Genomic DNA, 12,769 nt, shown 5'->3' on the forward strand with positions numbered 1-12,769 from the left:
TGGAGATTTTGTACATGTTCAAAACAAGCAGCACTAGAAACACTAGATCCAGGGATTTGACCTTTGCTTGTGATAAATAGAACATGCTGGCATGAGAGATGTGTGGCTCAATGGATCCTCATGTTCTGGAATAGACTTCCAATCCATGTGAAGCACAGTCTATCCCTAACCCTTTTCAAATGTAACCTTGACCATTGGATGGGAAATTGCAAATTCATCCCCAAGCTGGCCCTCATGTCTCTTATGGACACAGGCGAACAGTAAACATTTCCTAACTAACATTGAATAGGTAAGCATAAATTCAATCCCAGGCTGGCCCCTATGGCTCGTATAGACTAAGGTTAACAGTAAACATAACCCAGAGACTGCCCATGCTATTGAACAGACTTCCCATACATGTCAAGCAGAGCACCTTACAGGCCCTCTTCAAGATAAATCTTGATGAGTGGATGGGAAATAGAAAATTCACCCCAAGGATCACTCCAGTTGCTCTACTTGACAGATGCACTAGGAACTAAGGTTGGGTGGCATGATGCCAGGGTACTCCTATGGGCTAAGCTTCTAAAGGCTCCAGGACCATTAGCCTAGTACACACCCATGACCCTATGAACCTATGAACTAACATACCCCTTCAATTAAGATGCACATATTACCAGAGGATGCCACTGGGTTAGATTGCATGACCAGGCTGTAGTAGTCATTAGCCTAATATATACCAATGAACCTATGAAGCTAATTGCCTAAAACTTGACAATTAGGGGATGGACATGGTTTTAATCAATATATGAAAGCCTTGTGTAGATAAGTGCAGGCCATCGCTGGCAAAGCAGTTAGGACTGTCTGCCGTCTTCTCCTAGACTAATATATAGATACAGATATAGCTGTTATACCCCTCTTGAATGACACTGGAGTTTAAGTCAATTGTTGAAGTTAATATTCTTTTGTTCATATTGTTATATCCTTCTCGGTGATGGTAAAATCATAAAAGGTTAGGTCCATACCTGCCTTGGTTGCATAATCTGAGAGATCCATCATATCTCTTTTCAGTTAGTCTAGTATATGAGCCATAGATATGAACACATTTACAATGATACACCAGTCGAATACGCATGTGTATCTGTCACAGGTGGTAACACTGGTATAATGATGCACCTGTATATGTTAGTCACAGGTGCTAACACAGGTATAACAATGAACCTGTTGAATATGCATGTATGTGAGTCAGAGGTGCTAACAGGTATAATGATACACCTGCTAAATATTCATGCATACATACATGTTACAGGTGCTAACACAGGTATAATGATACATCGATGCATGTGTGTAAGTCACAGGAGTTTTCAGAGGTAAAACAACACACCTGCTGAATATACATCTATACAGCTATGTGAGTCATAGGTGCTAACACAGGAATAATGATGACACACCTGATGAATATGCATGCATGTCAGTTACAGGTGCTAACGCAGGATTAATCATACACCTGTTGAATATGCTTGCAGACAGCTTAGTGGGTACAGTGGCAATAGGTTGGCCTTCTTGCTTGAATTTGGAAAAGCTACTTCTATTATTATGCACGTCACAGCACAATTGTCATATGCCAGGAACATCCATCTGTTCATGTTTCATGAACCTCGGCTCAAACTTCAGTAGAACATGTAACAGGCATAGACAATGTAGTGTCTTCAGCAGCATTTTCTGCAGCAGAAGAACACAGAGTCATGATATGCTGATGCTATTCTGTATCACTTTGCTGGACAGAATTGTTGTAATCACTTCTGGCACATAATATGAGAGTGCTACAATGTTACCTGTTGAATTCTGTTGTGCTCCCTGTAATGATGTGAGGTATTATGAGCTATGCCAGGAGAAGTAAGGTACTGGATGTGTAACATATGCCAGCATAGCTAGGTGGAGTTTTGTAAAGAATTATATGTAATTTTATATATCAAACTGACTTGCACATGTGCTTGTGTTGAAAATGCATTTGTAAAGCTGTTTGTGTTAAAAAGGTACTAACAATGGGTCCTGCTGGACAGAATTGAGATATGCCTGCATGTCAGACTATATTGTAACTGTTGAAAATAATATTTTGTAACTGATGATGCTGGAAGTGAAGAGGTTAATCTCAGTCTGGCTAATTTTGAAAAAAAGTCTGAAATTAAATTACCTGGTTTAGGCCATAAAGATTTATCTTACAGTTCTGATTGCAGCCGTCGACAAAATGTCTGTAAAAACGAGTACTAGCAATACTACTGTATTGTCCTTAGGAGTGAAATTATTGCTACACAGGAAGGGTGGAAGTTTTTGAAATGGTTTTATAGCTTCCAGATGCTACAACACATCTTAGTGTGTGTATGGTAACACATATGTGCAAGAGTCTGGCTCAGTATCTAATAAAGGGGGTAGTGTGGAAAGTAAAAGTCAGGTGACCAGATGTATGTGATGCCATTCTGTAATCCAGCAATAACATTAATTTTTAATATTAGATGAGGCAGAAGTCTCAGAGCAGTCTGTCTTTGAAACCTTACAAAGAAGGATCACTCATCCACTTCATCTTGCTTTGCTTTAGTAAGTAACCAGGGAATAGTAATTCTATAGATCATGGAGGAAAATATATTGATATTAGGTAAGTACTGTTTTTCTGTATCTGTGTGACTCTATCCATCTGTGTTATTTTTTAATATTTCCTGCGATTGAAACTCTGGTGTTTATTGTAAATAGATATTTAGTATTTTCATGTTATTTTATTATTTATTATTAAACATATTTAAACGTTTCATTGAGGGTGGTCTTTTAGAGAATATTTTAACCTTTGAGAGTACTTATATTTATTTGGTGACACTGTGGCCACTCCAAAGCCTTGCTGCTTTGGCCAAACACTACCATTTGTATTAGTATTAATTTTACTCTGTATAATTGGGTACCCTTGTAAGAGCCTTAGACTAGCTGGCTTTGGATGTTCCTGGTGGTAGCATCTATCTTATAGTCTGGGCAGAGGGAAAATCTGTGACAGCTTTTCCCAGGTGTGTATAAAAATCAAATCTCAAAGTGTGTGTGTCAGCTACTTGGAGAAGGGACACTTAGCACTGGTTTAACAGAGAGGGTGGTGAAGGACTTGGATTGGAACACTCAGCTGAGGACTCAACTATACAGCTGTGTCAGTGGGAAGTCTTATTTGGGGTCGTGGGAGAGAGAGAGAGCCAGCCTCAGGACTGAGTGTGCTCCCTGTGTGCTCTTAAGGGAAATTGTGCTTGGTGCAGACTGTGTCTGTATCTGTTTTTGTTTCAAGTGAATTCCCTTCACCAGTGTCCATGGTGAGGACTGAGCCTCCTTGATCATTGGCCCAGAGGAGTGAAGTCACATATTGGTGAGTTTCTATAGCCTCTAGGCAGTCCCCACTTAAGGTGTGTGTACTCTCAGCATTTACAAGGTAAACATACAGAGTTTCATTTTCCCAACAGTTTTGTTTATTTTTGTTAGTTTAGTTTAGTCAGGGAAAGCAGGCAAAGATATTAGCAGAGGATTATTGCAAGCTGACAAAGATCCAGTTTGCCAAGGTCTGTGAATCCAAAGGACTGGTATATCCCAACCTGACTAAAGAGAAAATGATTTCAGCTTTAGTCACAGCTTTAGCACAAATCAGTGACCAGGAGGATAACCAGACTGACCATATGGATTTGCAGACCTCAGAAACAAGACAGTTCACCTTTTCCTCAGGGGACCTTAAATGCATCTGGAGTTAAAGAGAATTGAACTGCAGGTTAAATATTTGAAATTAGAATTTGCGGAGAGACTGAGGTGATCAAAACAGATGGAATTAGAGTCAGCAGAGAGACTGCAGCATTTGGAGGCTGAAGAAAATGAGAAGCAGCGTCAACATGAGACGGAGATGTTGTCTCTTTGTCAGGGTCATTGAGGAAATAGGGATGGGAATAACCAAACCCCAGAAGCAGTAAAGGTCAGTACATTTCTTCCACAGTTTACAGAGGATGAAAATGTTGATAGTTTTATTCATATATTTGAAAGAGTATGTAAACAGTATAATACTGACCAAGGGCTTTGGGTACGGTTCCTGACCCCTTACTCCATGGTAAAACTGTAACTGCTGTTTCTAAATTTTCTGATGTTGATTGTTTAAACTATGAAAAAGTTAAACAAATGTTTATTGGAATGTTTTAAGTTAACACCGTCAGCTTACAAAAAAAGTTTTGTGAGCATAGATGCAAGGCAGATGAAAGTGTATGTGATTATATTGATGAGTTAAGCACTTATTTTCATAGATGAGTGAGTGGGTGTCAGGTAACAGCTTTTGAAAGGCTGGCAGAACTTTTGGTGAGGGAACTAGCCCTTAGCACCTTGCCTGAGGACATGAGAATCTGGTTAGCAGACCGAGAGTGTAACTCTGCAGATGAGCTCAGGAAAAAGTGAGATCTCTACTTAGCAAGCAGGGCATTATTACACAAGAAGGGGATACCCGGTGCTGCACATGGATATAAGGGAACCCATGGTGGGCAGCCTAAACTACCCCAACAGGGGCAGCCACTAGTTCAGGTACATGGCCAGGATCAAGGAGTAGATGTTTTAAATGTAACCAGTGAGGCCATGTAGCATGCAGATGTCCACAGAAGCAAGGTGGGGAACAAAAGGTGGGAGAGCAAGCAAGTCACAATAACAGTATGCCTGTGGTAAGTTGTCTGGAGACAACAGAGGTACCAAACTATCACCAGACTTTATATCCTATTTTAGTGGATGGAAGACAGCCCACTGCTAAGAGACAGACACAACCTCTAACATAACCATTGTGAAGCCTGCAGTGGTTAAAAAGGATAAGTACTTGCTTGGGTAGTCCACTCCAGTCAGAACTTTAGGAGGGACCTCATTCCAAATGCCTTTGGCCAGGGTTCACCTTGTCTGAGAAGGTGGAGAAGGGAGCAAGCATGTGTGTTTAAGGATATCCCTGCAGATGTCCTGATATGGAGTGATTTTGATAATGCAGTACCTTGTGTGCATGCAGTTACATGCAGTCAGGCCTGGAGACAGACATGTGGGTCTGGTAGCCTGAGTGGGGACCCAGACAGATTGCACACTTAAAGCCAGGACTGGTGTGGAGGTTACTTCAGGGAGGGAGCTACTTTGTACCAGTGAGACTGAAGCTGAGCCACAGCTGCTTGTGAGTACTGATGTTCCCTTGGACAGAGTGACTACAAGGACCGAGATGGGTGGAGGTACCCAGGCTGACAGTGAAGCACTGCTGTCAGAGGATATCAGGCTTCCTGTGGAAAGGGAGCTGGGAAGGGTCACAAAGATAGAATTGAGACAGGTACAGCTCTTGGACCCTACACTGACAGGCTTGAGGGATGTAGTTAGGGAGGCACCTGATCCTCAAGGAAAAATGGGAGTCTGTACACTGGAACAAAGGCTACTGAAAAGGGCGTGGACCCCTGAGGGAGGGCTTGAGGGTGAGGTAATACAACAGCTGTTAGTGAATAGAGCATACAGTCTGGCACTTCTAGTAATAGCCCATGGCATTCTTTTTTCAGGTCATATAGGCATGGAGCATACAAAGAAATGTATTCTGCAGAACTTTTTTGTGTGTGATTGCAAGGGATGTAACAGGGTACTGCAGGATCTGTGAGCAGTGCCAAAAGGTAGGTAAGGCAGGAGACAAGGCCAAAGCTCCTTTGATGCCTTTGCCTGTGTTTGGGGGAGCCATTTCAAAGGGTATCTATGGATATTGTGGGGGCTTTGAGTACCCCTAATTCTACAGGGAAGAAGTATATCCTGCTGGTAGTAGATTATGATGCTAGATACCCTGAGGTGGTGGCTCTATCCTCCACTGAGGCAGAGAAGGTGGCAAATGGTTTGTTAGGGATTTTTAGCAGGGAAGGCTTCCCAAGAGAAATACTGACTGACAGAGGTGCCAGTTTCCTGTCAGACCTGCTGGCTTGTCTGTGGAAGCGCTGACCTAATGACTACCCCCTACCATCCCAAGAGTAATGGTCTTTTGGTGAGATTAAACTCTACACTAAATACTATGCTACGGGCATTTGTAGACCAGTGTAAAAGATCGTGAGACAAATATTTGCCCCACCTGCCATTTGCATATAGAGAGGTATACCAGAAATCCACAGTTTTTTCACCCTTTGGGTTATTGTATGGCCAAAGGGTGAGGGGGGTCTTTAGATTTGATTTGTGATGAATGGGAAGGGTGAGCATGAATCCCACAAGCAGTCTGTTGTGGTATATGTCCTAAGCCTCAGAACAAGGCTTGGGAGCTCATGGGCCTGGCCCACGTGAAACTAACAGGAGCCCAATAGCAGAAACATGTCTAGTATGACAGGAATACTCAAGCCCAAGAGGTATGCTGTGGGACAGCAGGTTATGGTGCTCATTTCTGTCAGACACAATAAGCTGCAGGTAGTTTGGGAGGGATGCTTTAAATTGGTAGTAAAGGTTAGTGATGTTAAATACATGGTAGAATTGCTAGGCAGGAGGTAGGGGGACAAATTTTACCATGGTAATATGATAAAGCCTTACCATGATAGGAAAGCCCTGGTGCTGAGTATTTTTCATGGATGGCAGGAGTAGTCTGAGGGGAATCTGGTGACTGATCTCCTCAGTGAGGCTTGGACTGACAACTCAGTGGAAGGGGCAGCAATGTCCCAGTGTCTATCCCCTACCCAGGTGTGAGAAATCCAAGCAGTGTTACAGGTATCTGGATACACATTCACTGGGAAACCAGGGTGCACCCACCTCGTGCAGCACCATGTGGATGCAGGATCCCAAAGGCCTATAAAGCAGGTGCCTTACAGGGTACCTGAATGAGTCAGACAGCCACTGAGGGAGTAAATACAGGAAATGTTGGAACTAGGTGTAACTAGGTGTAATCCAGGAGTCTAGCAATCCCTGGGCCTCCCCAGTGGTGCTGGTCCCAAAGAAAGATGGCAGCATCAAGTTCTCGGTGGACTATGGGAAATTAAATAGTCACACGGTGTCAGATGCTTACCCCATTCCTCGGACAGATGAAGCCTTAAAGCAGCTGGGTTGGTCTATGTATCTTACCACTATTGATCTTACCAAGAGTTACTGGCAGGTGCCCCTGACTCACAGTGCTAGAGAGAGGTTAGCCTTTATCACTCCTTTTGGATTAAACAAGTTCATAAATATCCCCCTTTGGGGTGAAAAATGCCCCAGTGATCTTCCAGAGGCTGAAAGATAATATCCTAGCAGGAGCAAGAGGTTATGCCCTTGCTTACCAAGATGATATTGCCATTTACATCCATTCATAGCATGAGCACCTGCAGCATGTCTGGGAGGTCCTGGGCAGACTGCAAAGGGCAGAGTTGACCTTTAAGCCCAGTAAGTGTCAGCTGGGTATGGCAGACATCTCCTACCTGGGACACAAATTGGGGAGTGGTAAGATCAGACCAGAACCTGGCAAAGTGGAAGCCGTTCGGGCATGGCCTAACCCTGTTACCAAAAATCTGGTGAAGGCATTCTTGGGGACAGCAGCGTACTATAGAAAATTCATTCCAAATTACAGTACAATAGCTGCTCCTCTTACAGACCTGATGAGGAAAAACAGACCAGACAATGTAGTGTGGACCCTAGCCTGGAAGCAGGCATTCCAAAAGATTAAAGGGGCTTTGGGAGGACCTCCTCTGTTAGCCAGTCCAGATTACAGCAAATAATTTGTTGTGCAGGTGGATGCTTCAAATTATGGGGTGGTGACTCTACTCATCCAGGTTTCCCCAGAGGGAGAAGGGCACCCAGTGGTGTATCTCAGCCATAGACTCCAAACCAGGAAGGAATGTTATGCAGCAGTAGAAAAAGAATGTCTAGCCATAATGTGGGCTCTGGAGAAACTTCAACCTTATATGTATGGAAGGAAATTCACTGTAGTTACAGACTACAATTCCTTAAAATGACAATATTGAGCCAGTCAGCAAAATGCCAAGTTATAAAGGTGGAGGATACAATTTAGGTCTTACTGTACTATGTGTTCACCTTAATGTGACTTTGTTATCAAGGTATCTGTATTATCCAAAGAGAAGACTAATCAGATAATTAAAGCTCTCAATGTTCATTTCAGACCGTATAAGAACTAAAAGGGATAGAGGATCATTCAGATATGGTCCTAAAGAAGTAACTGTGATGAAACTTACAAACTCTGCATCCTTAAGTGCTTTGAGAGAGAGAGAGATGCAGGTCAGCCAACATAGCTTGCATTTTTTTTCCATGAGCTGTTTACAAGTTGAAGCTCTCAGTAAAAAGTTTAATGTGAAATACAGCCAAAGGCTACATGAAGGAATATAATTTATAAAACCATTTTTGCTGGACAAGCAAATGGTTAGCTATCTTCAGCTTCTGTCTTAATTTTATTTGCATGAATTTGATGTGGCATAATTCCTAACACAAGCCTTTAAATGGAATTTTTCCTGAGAAACCTGTCAATGGCAATCTAATAGTAATGTATTATAACTTTATAACATTATTATTATTATTTCTTACAGAATAGGTGACCTGCAGATCACATCCTGATCAGAAAACAAATGTTCTCCATCAGGCTGTTAATCTACAGGTAATGTCCACTGAAAAACTAGTCTGCCTTTTCATGGTAGCATATTAAGCTGCAGTGGAGCTCAGACTGAGAAAACCTAATGGTCGCCATTATTTTATGCTCACTAAGCAGCACTTCTGCTGTTTAGAGATTGTAAAATATATTTTAAAAAAAGAAAACTAAAAAACAAAAGGTTGTGTGTGTTTATGTCTGTGTGTTAGTGTATGCATGCATGTGAGTGAAACAAAGATCAATCAATACATTAATTTACACTTGCTAAGCAGTGCTTTTGCTGTTTAGCAAGCGTAAAAACTAAGTATAATAGAAAAAAGTGTGTGCGTGTGTGTGTGTGTATGTGTGTGTGTGTGTGTGTGTGTGTGTGTGTGTGTGTGTGTGTGTGTGTGTGTGTGTGTGTGTGTGTGTGTGTGTGTGTGTGTGTGTGTGTTGTTTGTGTGTGTGTCTTTGTGTGTGTGTTTTGTTTCTGTGTGTGTGTGTGTGTGTGTGTTTGTTTCTGTGTGTGTGTGTGTGTGTGTGTGTGTGTTTGTTTCTGTGTATGTGTGTGTGTGTGTGTTTGTTTCCGTGTGTGTGTGTGTTTGTTTCCATGAGTGTGTGTGTTTGTGTGTGTGTGTTTGTTTCTGTGTGTGTGTGTGTGTGTGTGTGTGTGTGTGTGTGTGTGTGTGTGTGTGTGTGTGTGTGTGTGTGTGTGTGTGTGTGTGTGTGTGTATGTCTGTGAATGTATGCTTGCCTGCATGAAAACAAGTTATGTGTGAGTGAGTGAGAGAGTGAGGAGTTAAAGCGATCAAGCGCTGGAATCAGCATTGAGGAGGTTTACGTACATCTCACCTCTTAGATCATGTCAACTGGATAAAACCTAAACTAAAGGGGCAACAAAGGCTCAAAACAGGATATTCCTTAAATAATAGGACTTGTGCTACCATGCATCTTTCTGAAGTGCGCGCGCGCGCGTGTGTGTGTGTGTGTGTGTGTGTGTGTGTGTGTGTGCGTGTGTGTGCATGTGTGTGTGCATGCGTGTGTGTGTGTGTGTGTGTGTGTGTGTGTGTGTGTGTGTGTGCATGTGTGTGCGTGTGTGTGCGTGTGTGTGTGTGTGTGTGTGTGTGTGTGTGTGTGTGTGTGTGTGTGTGTGTGACAGAGAGAGGAAGAGACAGTGACATGATGGACAACTGGCAGCAGCAGATAAGAGGTATGCGTACCTCTAAACCTTTTATCTCAAGAAATCTGGATAAAGCTTGAAATAAAGGGGGAACAAAGGCTGAAAACTAAGGAATAGATTTTAAATTTCATATTTATAAAAGTTACAAAGTAAGTTCATTAACAGGATTTCTGTTAACATAAATTTTCTGAAAGAAATAAAGTCTGAAAGTCAAATGTACGTCATTATTTAATTACTTTAATCCCCAATGACTGGCAAGAATCCATACATGTTAGCAGTAAGGGACCAACAAATAAAGGAAATATCTAGATATTTTTTGAAACATTATATATTTCGGATGTAAAATGCTTCCTCTAACACCACTTACATATACTACAGCACAATAGAACACCATTACTTAATATAATTCATGGGATTAACCAGTACCCCAAAACAGTGTTTAATATAAATACATAAATAAATACATATATATTTACACTTGCCCTCAATATCTGGTGTATGTATGATAAGCTACCTAGCCAGGATACCCAGCAGCCATACTCCCCTCTTTATCCCTTAATACTTATATGTATTTTCACTCCTGTGCTGTCTCCTGCAACTATCTACAGGAGCCCTCGCAAACCCTGTACCATCTCTCTCTGCTCACATGCTTCTGTTGTAATTACACTATCTGACTACTAGATGACATTTTAAACCAGGATAGCTCCTTATACATCTATCTTTCCTTGATTTCCAACGAATTTAAAGCTCTGACCCAGGATTGTGAACTTTCTTCCTGTCCTATCTCTCAACTCTACCTTCTACTTTCCACTAGCATTGCTCTCAGCTACCACTTACTTCATTACCACTGTTTCTTCCCATCTTTACCTATTCCTTCCCAGCTAAGGTACCCAGTAGTTAGCTACTTGCTGATAGGTTTTTGCTGACTTACTCGGTTACCTGTCTGGACCCGCTTCGCTTGCACTGCGGGCTCACTCTGCCCCCCCTACCCTACCCCCAATTCCCACCCACTCCCAGAGGTCCTAACCATATACCTCCAGTGGCCACACTCACATTCCTATACAACCAATCCCATCCTCCTACTCATTAAGGGCTAACTACCCTAACTCTCCACTTATAGATACTCACTACATCACTAAGTACTTAATCAATTTACAAACTCAGTATCCCATCTTACTACAACACCTTGCAGAACCTCCCCACTATCATCCTCTTTAATATACCTTACCCCAACTACTTATTTACCTATCCATTCACTATGACCATTACACCCAAATCCAAATACCCAATACTATTTCTCTTAATTGCCTTCCTACCTTTACTATCTATAACCTATGTCCTAACTAAATATGAACATCTAACCTTGACTAACTTCAACCATTCCCTTAAACAATCAACCCTAACAGACCTACCACCTTACCTAAATTACATTAATATTACCTCTACACCCTCCTATTTAGTGCTACACTTTCATTGTTTAGTCCACATTAACTATAACCAACCCAAGAAAACAAAATACACACCTTGTAAATTCTTAAATATCATACATAGGATTAAAAATGCTAAACTTTTAGATGGTGATATCCATCCGAACACTGGCCCCAACACCACAACCACCACTAACCCTCATAAACCAAGTCCCTCTACTTCTTGAACCAGCTCTAAAGCATCAAACTCTCTCCTTATTGCTCACCTCAATATACAGAGCCTAAACAATAAAGTCACCCACCTACATGCCCTCTTAGATGTTCACTCCTTTGACATCCTTTGCCTAACAGAAACCTGGTTAAAACCTGTAACACAGGACAATGAAATCACCCCACCAGGATACAATATCCTGAGATTAGATCAAATATCCAAAAAGGGTGGGGGTGTAGCAATATTATATAAAGCAGAGCTACAAGTAACACTAATAAATGTGCAACCACCTTCTATTAGCAGCTCTGAAATCGTTATTTCTAAACTCCAATTCATCACCTATAAATCCGTCTATATAATATGTGCCTACCTCCCTCGAGGTAACAATATAAACACCCTTGAAAATATTCCTTCCTGGCATTCAACTAACCACCCACAAGAAACCATTGTCCTGGGTGACTTTAATATTGACTGGAACTCCTGCATCTCAGCCAGCAAAACTACCCATATAAACCTTTATGGTTTTTCCCAAACTATAACCTCCCCCACCAGGTTCCATAAACCTAACAACAAAGAAACTACTATAGACTGGATACTGATAAATAGTCACCCCCTCTCTTATGAAGCAGGAATCCTTCCTGATGATGTCAGTGACCACTCACTGACCAACATAATCAGACAAAATATCAATACTCATAAACCAATCTTATATAAACCCATTTGATCCAACAAAAACTTTAACCCTATTAATTTCCAAACTGAACTGAAAGCATGTGACTGGTCACCCCTAAGACACGTCCAATTAGACAAAGCAGTATCCTACTTTCATGCCAAATTCCTAGAAATGCTGGACCATCATGCCCCATCCCGCTCAATGAGACATAGGACTAAAACTGCTCCATGGCTACCAAAAGAGACAAGGCACAAAATTATACTTAGAAATAAAATCTGGGCAAATGGCGAGCAACTAAAAACCCAGCTGATCACCATACTTCTAGATAAAAGAAACTTTTACCACAACAACCAGCAAACTCACCAATACAAACCTCAAAAGTTCTGGGCAGGCATAAACAAACTCCTCCACCCAGGTCAGTCCAAAACTCCCACCCCAACAGGACACACCTATGAAACTCATAAGCATATTGCTAATGCCTTTAATACCTTCTTTACTGATGCAGTCCAAACTCTCACTAATTCACTACCTCCTGTTAGCACAAGTTTGTCATCCTCCTTGACTACTATAACCCCCTCATTTCATTTACAACCAGTCCCAACATCACTCATCTGCACTCTTTTTCATAAACTAAAACCATGCACCCCCTCAGCTGACCTTCTTCCAGCAGAATATCTACAGATAGCAGCATTAGTAGTAGCCTTTCCTATTTCCATCCTTATAA

Source organism: Protopterus annectens, chromosome 8.part1 (genome assembly GCF_019279795.1).
Source record: "Protopterus annectens isolate FY-2018-M chromosome 8.part1, PAN1.0, whole genome shotgun sequence".
Lineage (NCBI taxonomy): Eukaryota > Metazoa > Chordata > Ceratodontiformes > Protopteridae > Protopterus > Protopterus annectens.